The sequence below is a fragment of the Vanacampus margaritifer genome, chromosome 16, assembly GCF_051991255.1.
Source record: "Vanacampus margaritifer isolate UIUO_Vmar chromosome 16, RoL_Vmar_1.0, whole genome shotgun sequence".
Taxonomy (NCBI): Eukaryota; Metazoa; Chordata; class Actinopteri; order Syngnathiformes; family Syngnathidae; genus Vanacampus; species Vanacampus margaritifer.
Genome location: NC_135447.1, coordinates 18,542,293 through 18,555,545, shown reverse-complemented (window position 1 = coordinate 18,555,545; position 13,253 = coordinate 18,542,293). Strand labels below are relative to the sequence as shown.

The 13,253-nt window shown below is 40.6% G+C and overlaps 1 long non-coding RNA gene across 1 annotated transcript; it reads right to left on the bottom strand.

The window, feature by feature from the left end:
* Nucleotides 1–5,752: 5,752 nt before the first annotated feature.
* Nucleotides 5,753–11,651, bottom strand: LOC144036377 (uncharacterized). The gene is made up of 2 exons (XR_013288631.1): nucleotides 11,271–11,651; nucleotides 5,753–8,663 (listed from the first exon to the last, which is right to left on the bottom strand). It is a non-coding gene; the product is annotated as an uncharacterized LOC144036377 (long non-coding RNA).
* Nucleotides 11,652–13,253: the final 1,602 nt, after the last annotated feature.

Here is a 13,253-nt window from a genome sequence, read left to right as displayed (position 1 = left end):
TCTACTAGTCTTTACAAAATCAGATTTGAATAAAGGCAGCTAATTTCAATTGTTACAAGATGACCATAAAATCCAATGATTACTGTAAGACCTGCTGTCTCGTCCAGTGTCCAGAACCGAATAAAAAAATCACATGTTTAAAATATCTTATCAGAATTGGGATTTGAACCCACATCTCCATTTGAAGACCAGAAAGCCCAAATCACTGAGGAAAGATGCATATCTTGAGTCTGGCGCATTAGAACACTCGGCCATCCTGACATGCAAAAGCATTTAAATAATGGGAAACTAAACCTGCAACAGTCTGGTCCCAGCCAAAATGCATCCAGAAGTACTTTTCAGATATGCGTTTTGAACCCATGCCTTCATTTGGAGGCAGAAATCCCAATTTGCTGTGGAAGGAGTCATCTTTTGCCAGGTGGCCAAGAGTACTCGTCGTCCATGCTGAGTTGTAACAATCTGTATTTCTTGGGAAGCTAAAATGCAATAATCTGGTCAGTTAAGTACTGCTGAGTCCATACTCATGTTCAAATGAATTGACAAGACTTTAACTCGAACCTATACCTTTCTTGGGAGACCAAAAATCCCAATAAACAGTGGAAGGAAGTACACCTTGTCTAGCACCTTAGAACACTTGACCAGGCTGACACTTAAGAACTCAGCATTAACACCAGTGCCAGCCCACATGTCGCAAATAGCAACCGGAAACACCGCCAAAAGTCCATACTCATGTTCAAAAGGAATTGACAAGACTTTTGCTTGAACCTATACCTTTCTTGGGAGACCAAAATTCCCAATACACAGTGGAAGGAAGTACACATTGTCTAGCAATTTAGAACACTTGACCAGGCTGACACTTGAGAACGTGTGTACTTTTGTAAACCGTTATCTAAACAAGAGCCAACAGCTGGTCAAAACTGATCCCTTATAAAAATATCACCTTAGCCAAGTCAACCCTGATGCCTTCAACAGTAGTTGTCAAGAGTGTGCCTTGTACCCATGGCTGCACTTGGTCCAAATTTGCTGAGGTACAGTATCAGTCACGCACCCTCGCCGTTTCCGGCCACTGCTGCGACACACAAGCAGCGTCCCAACACTTAGACCCCCCCACCCTTGCGCTTCTACTGATGGGCGAGAGCGCGCAGCTCTCTGAAATGCTTCGGAAGACTGAGACAGACACACGACACACTCGCACCCATTGACGGGAAGCGCAACCGAGGGGAACAAGGGCATAAGCACAAGGACCGGGACGCGGCCAACATGTCGGAAACAGCAACTGGAAACAGCGCGTCTGAGACACAAAGAAGTCCCGCCTCCTCTGTGGCGTATACCCCATAGCAATGCTCACATACTTAAACAAAATAGACAAGACAGAGAGCTAAATTAAAGATACACACTCTGTAGGAATTATTTTGGAGGATTATTATACATTTGCCGTGTTGAAGTAAATTGCCTCTTGGGAAACACAAGTCAACGTAATAGTGTAGTAATTTCTGTTTATGATTGCTATGTATTGCAAAGGAGTGTTATTGTATTTGGTGAAGTTGCAAGTGGACGACTCAGCTGCCGAGTGGGGACAACTGATAAGAAGACGTGACGCACGTCAACGCCAGGGCCCCCTGGACTTGCATGCCGCATTAGAGAGTGTGAAGTGAGATAGGAGTTGTTTTTCTCTTTCTGTCATGTAATCAGATGCCCCGATTAGTACATATAAGGGGACTATTTGAGTGATGAACCAAGAGAGACTCTGTACCGATCAAACTAAGGCTGCAGTTTTCTCTTCCTCATGAGCAATAAATTTGGAACCAGATGCTTCTTCTCTCTTTATTTGATAAATGTCTACATCTGAACCTGACATTTAAATTGGTCCTTCTTTGCCGGATTGCAACATACCGGAGGTGCCCAGAGGCAGAGCCGACGACCAAGAAAGACCGTGGCCACGGCAGCTGTCCCATTTTAGGGGACTGGACCTCGGCCCTGTTTCTGGGGACTAAAGGTTGAAGCAAGCCAGGAAGAGAGAAGGCAACACTGGTAGGACACTTATATTTTCATTGGCGGATTTTTGGTAAATAAGTGTCCGTTTAAGGTTAAGGGCAACGGTGTCCTGTACGTACTTAAAACTAAAAAAGACAGAGTGAGTCTACAAAACAGAAAAGACAGCGAGAGAGTCTATAAAACAGGGAAGTAGACAGAGTGAGTCTATAAAACTGAGGAAAAGAAAGAGGGGAAACTGGGAAGAGGGGACTGAAAAATAGACAGAGGGAGTCTATGAAACTGGGAAGAGGGGACTGAGAAATAGACAGAGGGAGTCTATAAAAGTGTGGTGAATCAAAACCGTAAGAATACTAGTCAATGTTGCGTAAAGAGACAGAGAGTCTATAAAAGAGAGACAGAGAGAGTCTATAAAAGAGGGCGACGGTGTCCTACGCGCGTTTACACTCCGTAGAGAGGGAGTGAGTGGAGGTTCGCTACCTTGGTGTGAGTGGAGGTTCGCTACCTCATTATTGTTTGTTCGGGGATTTAAAGTCAGTTTAATCTCCTTAAGAGAATCGCTGACTCCAACATGGAGAAAACAAATAGCAAAAAAGCCAACAAGAAAGACCCGAAACAACAGTTAACATGTAAGGACTGCAAGTTTGTAGAAAACCAATGTCCTTCTAAAACAAAACATTTAAATTTGTGGATAACGAAATATGAATTTGCTGGCCAGCTTAATACACAAAAAATATTTAACTTGCAAGTTTTTTGTTTTTGTTTTATTAAATAAAAATCTTTATAAGTGGGCCGCTATATTGACACATGGTGTGACCCATGTGTCAACAGGGGGAATGGTAGGACAGATACACAGAATGTATACGACATATGGCTTTAATTTATTCTCAAAAAATTTTATTATTATTATTATTTATTATCATTAACAGTGGCAACGAAGCCAGTTTGGCCGATTACATGCGAAAAACATTAGAGAAAAGAGATGAATTGAAACTACCAGAAGGCGATTGTGCTTCTCTCCAACAGGAAGAACTAGTAGCTCCAGGAGACTGGGTACTGATCCAAAGCCTCAAAAAGAAGCACTGGAATTCTCCAAAGTGGGAAGGCCCTCATCAAGTGCTGCTGACCACGCCGACGGCCATAGAGATTGAAGCAAGGAGCACTTGGATACATCTTACGCATTGTAAAAAGGTCATCTCAACCGACAAACCCAACAGGGAGGGTGAGCGAAAGTCTGATTCAAAGGTGGGAGCAGATATATAGAATCTGAAAATACCTGCGGTCAGTGAAGTTTTCCAAGACGCCTAACCTAATTAGGGGTTCTCGGTCGACATGGCTATTGCGTGGATAAGATTTGCGGTACTATGTTGTGTGGTCTTTGTGACCGTGAAGGCTATTCATTCACCAAATTGTTTGATTCTTTGATAGATGCAACTGGTGGTTGTGCATTGGTGTCTCTGCAGTTACCGGTGCTTATTTTTCCATCCACACTGGGGGATATTCAGAGAGCAATTTCAGCTCATGATCCCCTCCACCATCTCTCAAGAAAGCGACGTGCTTCCTGGTGGGACGGTGGACCAACCTATTTGGATGGAATTGGAGTTCCTCGCGGCGTTCCGGATGAGTATAAGTTGGCAAATCAAATTGCAGCGGGGTGGGAATCTATTTTCATATGGGTCACACCCAATAAAAATGTAGACCGAATCAACTACATCCATTACAATGTACAAAAATTGGGGAATTATACTGAAGAAAGATTTATAGCTGTCAGAGAACAATTGGCTGCAACATCACTCATGGCGTTCCAGAACCGCATTGCGGTCGACATGCTACTGGCAGAGAGAGGTGGCGTTTGCGCTATGTTTGGGGACCAGTGTTGTACATTTATACCAAACAACACATCTCCGGATGGGTCCCTCACGAGAGCCGTTGAAGGCCTGCGCACCCTGAATCGAAAGATGAAAGAACACTCAGGTGTGTCCACCTCAGCATGGGACGAGTGGTGGGAAAAAACGTTTGGCAAATATAAAAGTTTGGTATTTTCTGTCATGATTTCTATGACTCTGTTCACCCCAATTCTTGTGCTGTGTGGATGTTGTTGTATTCCCTGCATTCGCGCATTACTCGTCCGACTTGTCTCAACCGTCGTCGCTCCCACAAATTCTAAATTACAAGAGATGTACCCTTTGCTTATTTCTGCAAATTGTGGTGATGGAGGGGACACTAATGACCAAACCAATGATGAGATAATTTCTCCTGCCGTCCTATTTTACACATAGAAAGGGGGACATGATGGAATGTTTAAGTTTGTCATCCAGTAAATGATTCAACTAAATAAAACCTTTAAATCAAAGTTCTTTTGATGACAAAATTTTTGGAGGCAAATGTAGAATAAACAGGAGGGAAATGTAGGAATTATTTTGGAGGATTATTATACATTTGCCGTGTTGAAGTAAATTGCCTCTTGGGAAACACAAGTCAACGTAATAGTGTAGTAATTTCTGTTTATGATTGCTATGTATTGCAAAGGAGTGTTATTGTATTTGGTGAAGTTGCAAGTGGACGACTCAGCTGCCGAGTGGGGACAACTGATAAGAAGACGTGACGCACGTCAACGCCAGGGCCCCCTGGACTTGCATGCCGCATTAGAGAGTGTGAAGTGAGATAGGAGTTGTTTTTCTCTTTCTGTCATGTAATCAGATGCCCCGATTAGTACATATAAGGGGACTATTTGAGTGATGAACCAAGAGAGACTCTGTACCGATCAAACTAAGGCTGCAGTTTTCTCTTCCTCATGAGCAATAAATTTGGAACCAGATGCTTCTTCTCTCTTTATTTGATAAATGTCTACATCTGAACCTGACACACTCATTGTCAGCAGGATTCGAACATACGAGGGGAGACCCCAATGGATTTCTAGTCCATCGCCTTAACCACTTGGCCAAACATTTAAATGGGGCATGATGGACTGCTTGGCGGTTGAAGGAAAAGGAAAAAAAGGGGGAAAGGTAAAAAAGGGGAAAATGAAAAAAAAGGAGAAATTCACGGGCCTGAATTCCGGCGCAGGAAGGTTATGATCATCAAGAACTTTCTTTCTGGAGTTTGCATGTTGTTTCCATGTTGCAAAAATTAATAAATTATTTCTATCAGATGTATTTTTTTCTGTTTTGAGAAAAAAAAAAGTTTAACCAACAAGTTCCACACCCTTGCCAGGATTAGCGTGTGATACCATTACATCACAAGAGATGTTTTGTTGTTGTTGTTGTTATTGTTGTTTTGTAGTTACAGCAACAACTATAGAGGATTTTTTTCTTTTTTTTTTTTTTTTGGTATCATACATTACTTCCTATAAAATCTTTAGTCTGATCTGATGGCTGTCTGGTTGTTCTTCTTCAGTAACATAGACACCAGATTTTCTTCTTTAACGACAACCTTAAATATGCCCTTTTCATTTTAACACTAGAGTTTGCTCAATAGCCCAGTTGGGGCAAAGTGTAGAAAGAAACAGTATCTAATACGGTCCACAGATGGTCTCAAAGCTTTAACCGCCTAGTTTCTTGGTAAATTCTGAGAAACCAAGTCAGCAGACACACCTTCAACACTTCACTTCAAACCCAGACTTTAATTTGATCATAAGTCTCAATTTGCTGAGGAACCAGTCACACCTTGACATCACCATTGAAGGTATTAGTTGATTACTATATTAAGTGTAATCTTTGCGTGTTCAAAATAATTGAAAAATGAGATCTGATGAAGAAGCTTCTTTTGCAAAAGATTTATTTTAGGAGCTCCTAAAAGACACAAGACATGCTTACATTCAAAGGTGATGTTAAGCCTCGAGTGTGTCCATATGAAAAACACACAGTCGCTTTATAGAGGAAAAAAGCATACTCCTCCTCTGAGGCTGGACAAAGGGTTAGCAATTATAATAAACAGACAAGTGATTCATTGACATGTTTACTCCAGTTTCGTCCAGAGCCGGAAATATATGACTAGACAGGTACGACCCTGCGACCTAGACTCCCTAAGACCCACAGTGTTATCAACTTGAGAACATGCATGCCTCCCATGTGCATTCCTGTCTCACCAGCTGGAAGGGAGTGAAAAGTGTTATTCATTACACTACAGTTATATGTCCAATATATTTCACACAAACATTATCAGTTAAATGGCATCTATATACTATAAGTAAATTCATAAACAGTAAAAATATGCTTAGAAAATGTTAAATGTCTTCAGTCCCTCAATGAACAAACTATATTTGTTCAAAATAAGACATTAAATCCCTTAGAAATAGTCTAGAGAAAAATTCCAGCCGGATCTTCATCTGATGTCGCCACCGCGGTCATAGCTTTAGAAGTTACAGATTCAACCATCATATAAGACGACTTGTTTTGTACATCTTGCTTTTCAATGGCTGTGGCAATAAGCCGCGTGCACAACGATCTTAAACAAGGAATACAGCAACAACCGCAAGTTGTCAAAAAAGCTAAAACCAAATTTTTATATCTTCCAAAAGCATCCATCCAGTTATCCAAATTGACGTATCGATACCGGACTGCTCTTTCATTTTTTTTTTTTTTATTAAGTGTCCGGAGTCCCTCAATGGCATTGGTTAAACTTCCACCCGGTGCAGTGTTATTAGGAATAAAAGTACAACATTGTTCTGCGAACATTGAACAAACACCACCCCTTTCTGCAAGTAACATATCAAGGGCTATATGATTCTGATTTAGTCATTTTAGGTTGTTCTGTCTTACTCATATTTTTATCAATGCAAATTTAAATTGGAAAATAGGGATCAGTTCCAGAGAACCATGCCCACAGCATTAGGCCATAACAAAAGGTGTTATTTATGGTTACATTAGGTGGCCGGATATTACCTTCAGGAAGAACAAAAGTTAATTCAAAATGATGTCCCATTCTCCTCAATGTTACCTTCTTGGCAAAATAAACTGCCTCCCTACTGGAACCTGGCGGCCAGTATTGGCCATTTTGGGTGGTAAGGAATGTACTCCAGTCCAGTCGTAAAACACTACCTGTCAAATACCACCAGTACTTGAGCCAAAGGCCCCCCTTCGTCGGCCCCCCACTACTAAATCCCTTCAAAGATTTAATGGGGAGTTTGACAGATGTGTTTGTGTTAGGAGCAACGGTCAGGACAATTGAGTTATTATACGCCCAGTTCATTATCCATTGGAATTTGGGTAGAAATAACATTTCTTTTACCGGTGTGTTGTATTCAAACTCACGTCAAGGGCTTTCATGAAAAACCAAAATGGCACAACAATTAACAAGAGAAAAATCGTCACAATGCAGCAATTAGTAACAGAGTTCTTCATCGAAGCCATCTTGAGAAGAAGTTCTTTCGTCGAAGGAGAAGGATGTTTGTCAGTCGTTGGTTGATGTTTTTTTTTTTTTTTTTTTGAGGCATTGTCAGCCTTTTTCTGAACCCTGGCTCACTGCCAGAGATCGCAGGAAAGGTCACGGGACTTCATTCCCAGTGTGACTCTATCCTTGTGAATTGATGAAAAGGGGCATGTGACTCAAATCACCATTGAGTGATTTCTCCTTCAAACAGCAGATTGACACTTGGTCAGCTTTGCCCATGGAAAAGGCACTACAATGAATCTCCTTCCAGGACCTCCTACGCTGCCGCTTCCCTCCTTGGACAGCTTGTCAGGTAGACACTGGAAACGGCGTGGTGGGGCTCGGTGAGATGGCTCCAACTGGTGTGGGCGGAGATCATCAGATGGTTGCCCTTGGTGGCATTTTTGAACCAGAAACAGCCGGCCTTGTAGATGAGAGGTGATACCAAGTATCCCCTTTTCGATACAAGCGCACCGCACAGGATGTACGCTCCTTGACCTTAAATGGACCTAGCCAATGAGGACAAGACCATTTCGGTTTAGTTACTTTCAACCACACATATTCACAATCATTTATTTTTGAAGGAACTTCTGGTTAGTTGTCTGTTAGCTTAGAGAATGTAGACACTATCTCTTTAATTACCGGGGGCCTCTCAACGTGACTCCCCAGCGGAACATTGGGGGCGGGAAACAGCCTGTTTTTATGACCCTCAAAAGGAGTCCAACCTTTTTATATCTTATGAAGTTTTTGTTTTTTCAAATGGGTTCGTCTAATCCGATATTCCTAAGAAGCCCTTATAATAGTAGATAATGATTAATCAAATATTTTACCATGATATTTACTGTTGTAGATTTAGCATAAATGTACTTTTTATCATACATCAAATTTCTGTATTTTTTACGCTGTTTTTTATTATAGCAGTGTAAATCATTTAAAAACAACATCATCTTAACCCAAAACTGCTCATGTCCGGCCGGGCCATAAACAGTCTGAGAAGAGATTTATATATATTTATACCTTTAATAAACACTGCAGTCCTACAGTTCATTTTTACAACTTGTCTCATAAAATAATGTCCACCAGGTGTCCCAATGTTCCTTCCACACCTAAATGGCAAATTCCATGGGCTCTAGAAATTATACTTTTCAATTGTTTCTGAAATTGAATATACTTACCTTATTTTCTGCTATAAGGGTCGTCTTTTGTCATCTTTGTAGAACTTACGTTTCCTCCAAGTCAAATCCTCCCCATTCGCTGCCTGTAAATTCCTCACACCAAACTTCATTCTCACATCAGACTTCCTTTTGATACACAGACAGACCAATCATTCCCCCATCTGATAAAGATCAATTTTGATCATTTCAGACCTGAATGTGAAAACTGCAGCCGCTTCCAAATTGCTGCTTCAAAGAGGAAAAACAGACACCTTGTGTCCTGTAGATAATAAAAACCAAATTGGGGCAATTTGGCCAACACCAAGACTACAGGAGCAGATCCTGCTTAGTCTTGCAACAATTCCTAAAAACAAAACCCTTGGAGCCGCAAATTTGAATTCTGTCCAGGCAACACAGGGTGAGGAAAAAACAAACTAACTATAAAATAAGATAAAAGATCAGAATATCTACTTCAAATAAACCAAAAAGTAATCTTAAAATGCTAATTATCCTCCCCTCTTCTACAGAGTAGCGGGGCTTGTAAAACACAGTAGGCAAATTTGCAGATCATGACCCAATTAAAAATCAGTGCTGCGACCTTAATCAAAATTTAAAAAAAATAAAAAATTAACCAGCAATTTTGCCGTAAGTGTTCCACATCTGAGTCCAATCCAGAAGCTAAAATTTAAAAGGAAAATGGGCAAAAAATTAGAAGACCAAATTCAACAAGCATCAAACAACGGAAAATATAGTATTAAAAATTAGAATACATTTTATACTACCCTAATTCACATAAGCCGTTCTCAATTTCCGAAACTGCGTTGCTATAGATCACATCTCCTTTTCCGACACAGTACAGAGTGCAAACTGTACTCAAAACAGACCAAAATATGACTCAAAGGCCGATCTCAGATGACTCGAACTTTGAGTCCACACTGGAGTTCATATTCCTTCCTGTCCTTGTTGATAGCAGTTTATGCAGGGCAAAGTTCAAAGCAGGCCTTAGCTGTCACTGGAGACCGCTGACAGTTTCATCAGGACGGCTGTGATGAGAGTTTGAGCTGTCTGCTCAAAGAGTTGATGGACATTTTGCTCAGATAATTCATAAGAGTCATTGAACAGTCTCATGGCGAGCGGATTTGCAGTATACCATCCTTTTCGCAGTCCGTGTGATCACTTCCCCCCCCGAAAGTGACCATTGTTCAGTTCGCCGTCCACTCTGTGCCCAACAGCCAGGTTATTCCAGCACGTTGGAGACACCCAAGAACAACACCTCTCGTCAAAGATTGAACCTGCCTGAAACACTTATACACTCGGAACAGACAGAGGGAGATGAGATCATAGCAAGAGATTTATATGCTTGTTATAATCAAACAATAATAATAATTTTCTCAAAAAATATGTATTTTGTAGTTTCATCTAAATGTGTTCTACATTATAGCAAGTAGTATTACTATATTTACGCATATGTCTACCATAGACTCCTTCTTCATTACATGTTACCTTAAATTATGAGGGAGGGAAGTCTCAAATTCCAGGATTTCTCAGACTTCTAGAATGGGACTCAGATAAGGACAAAGGTTAAATCATTTTCACACCTACGAATGAGTTATCAGAGATGCAGGGGAAATCAAAAAATCAAAAATGAAAAGTCTATTTCAATTAAAATTTGGTTTTATTACTTATTCAACTATAAAATTTGGTTTTATTACTCATTCAACTATAAAAAACACAGATCTGATTTTAAAATAATATGATAGTGGCCTGTAGTTATCATCTAGACCTCTTTATCTTTCCGCATTCTTCTCTTACCTAGAAAAAAGAAAAGCTCCCATTACAGGACACATTGCCCTCTGACTCCTATTTTCCACACAAATCCCCCTCCTCTCTTCCAAGACACAGGGAAGGAGCAGAAAAAAGGGGAAGGGAAAATCACATTCAAAACCTATTTTTTTTCTACATTCCTATACGAAAAACAAACGCCATTATCACACCAGTCTTTTCTACTCAAAAACAACACCAAACATATACAGTTAAAGATTTTAAAGAAAAACAAATGAAATATCCATCCACATATTTCTTATTCCCAATTACAGATTCAGTTAACTTCCAAACCACCCGGATAGCCCCCCACTTTCCTTATCTAGGTCTCATTCGATTACTCAACAATTCTCTCAACTATTTCAAACTTTTGGGGCACATACGCACACACATACCAACTAGAAAAATTCCCATTATAATCACACAATTGACCCTAGTCATTTTATAACAAAAAAAAACATTCTCTCCTAATCACACAAGTCACACATGCTCCAGATTAGTACGCCATCTAGAACCAATAGACTGTGCAATCTCCGCATGCCGAGCCAATTCCAATCCAAAATTTTTTGCCTTATTTAATCTATTTTCCGGGTCATGTCTCATTTCCAACAATTTTAAATTGGCGGAGATTTTAGCCTAGCATTCGCCACGCGTTCATCAAACACGTTGTCGTTAGCCGAGCCGTGGCTAGCGGACTCGCTCAACACAGCTTTACGAGCAACTTTCACAGAGCTACCCAACGCAAGCATTCTAGCGTTAACCAACATTTGGTCCACGACCTGACATTGTCGTCTCACTTTTTTCCATTCAAAGAAAATATAGATGTGTCTTTCACGGAGTCAATCAGCATTTGGCGCTGTTTTACACAAGCAACTTCTACAGACTTCATTAATGCAATCAGACATGTCTCATATTTTAACGGTGGGAACCAACCTTTATCACAATTAGTCCGCATCCATTCATTTAAAATATTTTTCATCTTCCGCCGTCGCCGTGGTGGCAGCGCTTCAGCCATGACGAGTGTTGCGGCCGTGACTTGTTCGCTTAGCGACAAGCTTTGAGTATGGACCGGAAGTTTACGCAAATCAAACCACCCTGAGTCTCGGTCAAAAATGTCGTCCATTATATGTAGTAATTTAGTCGTTTATAATATTTATAAAGTCAGTGACGTCTCACTTATGATACTACAATACAACAGATCAAAACTATTCTCATTAATCCCCCCAAAAAATTATTATATATATATATATTTTTTTAGAAAAATAAAAGAAAAAGGAAAAACGAAACAGAAATCAAATATCTTTTTGCGCGACTTAATAAATACTTAACCGGATCTTCGCGGGCGGCTTCTTCACAGCTCTCGCTTCCAATGTGAATGACATCACACGAGCGGCTTAATTCATAGCTCTCGCTTCCAATGTGAATATCACACGAGCGGCTTAATACGACACAACACACACACCCCGCGGAATTATGTCCCACGGTTTTTAATAACCCACAGCACACACACCGTGTAATAATACCACACGGGCGGCTTATCCTCTCCGCTCACTCCGAAAAATTATTCGGAGGGCTTATTCATACCAAAATAAAAATAAAAACAAGACAGCCTATTCCACCGCGGAACCAATCTCATATGCCGTTTCCGAACGGCGGAGCGCTCCCACTTGACGTCACTTCCGTATTCAACGGGCCAACCCACGCATGGTTCAATGTCGTAGTAATTGTCATAATCGAGGACTTTCGCGTCCCTCCGTAACAAATACGACACTAAAACCCCCCTAACTTGTTCACAGATCTCAAATACAATTTGGTACGGACGTAATGCAGCTCTGAGTAATCCCAAACAAACAGAATTTCTCTACGTGGATAATATGTCCACTCACCTTGTTAATATTTGCGCATTTAGAAATTCAGTTGTCCAAGATCATCACAGCTGTTGCAAAAACGTCCCAATTTGTCGCCGTCGAGGGTCACCAATTGAAGGTATTAGTTGATTACTATATTAAGTGTAATCTTTGCGTGTTCAAAATAATTGAAAAATGAGATCTGATGAAGAAGCTTCTTTTGCAAAAGATTTATTTTAGGAGCTCCTAAAAGACACAAGACATGCTTACATTCAAAGGTGATGTTAAGCCTCGAGTGTGTCCATATGAAAAACACACAGTCGCTTTATAGAGGAAAAAAGCATACTCCTCCTCTGAGGCTGGACAAAGGGTTAGCAATTATAATAAACAGACAAGTGATTCATTGACATGTTTACTCCAGTTTCGTCCAGAGCCGGAAATATATGACTAGACAGGTACGACCCTGCGACCTAGACTCCCTAAGACCCACAGTGTTATCAACTTGAGAACATGCATGCCTCCCATGTGCATTCCTGTCTCACCAGCTGGAAGGGAGTGAAAAGTGTTATTCATTACACTACAGTTATATGTCCAATATATTTCACACAAACATTATCAGTTAAATGGCATCTATATACTATAAGTAAATTCATAAACAGTAAAAATATGCTTAGAAAATGTTAAATGTCTTCACCATTCATAAACATATTTGAACCCAACAGAAGACAGAGAGCTAAATTCCAAAAAGCAACTCCATTGTCAAAGATTTGAACCTACAAGGCGAGAACCCAATGGATTCCAAGTCCATCGCCTTAACCACTCGACCACAACAACATCAAACTTTCTCTTTCGATGTTAATGTACAGGTTAATTACTGACATTTACCTTATTGCCGCCAAGTGGCAGAAAGCTCTATTGTCGCTGAGCAAGTCCTTGACAACTGCAACAGCTCCAATGCCTTGAATTAATCACATACACTGCCCCGTGGTCCACAGACGCAAAGTGAAATTTCTTTTGTGCAGCCCACTAGTTGGTGCTAAGGGCCCAAAATTGGCCCGCGAGCAGTGCA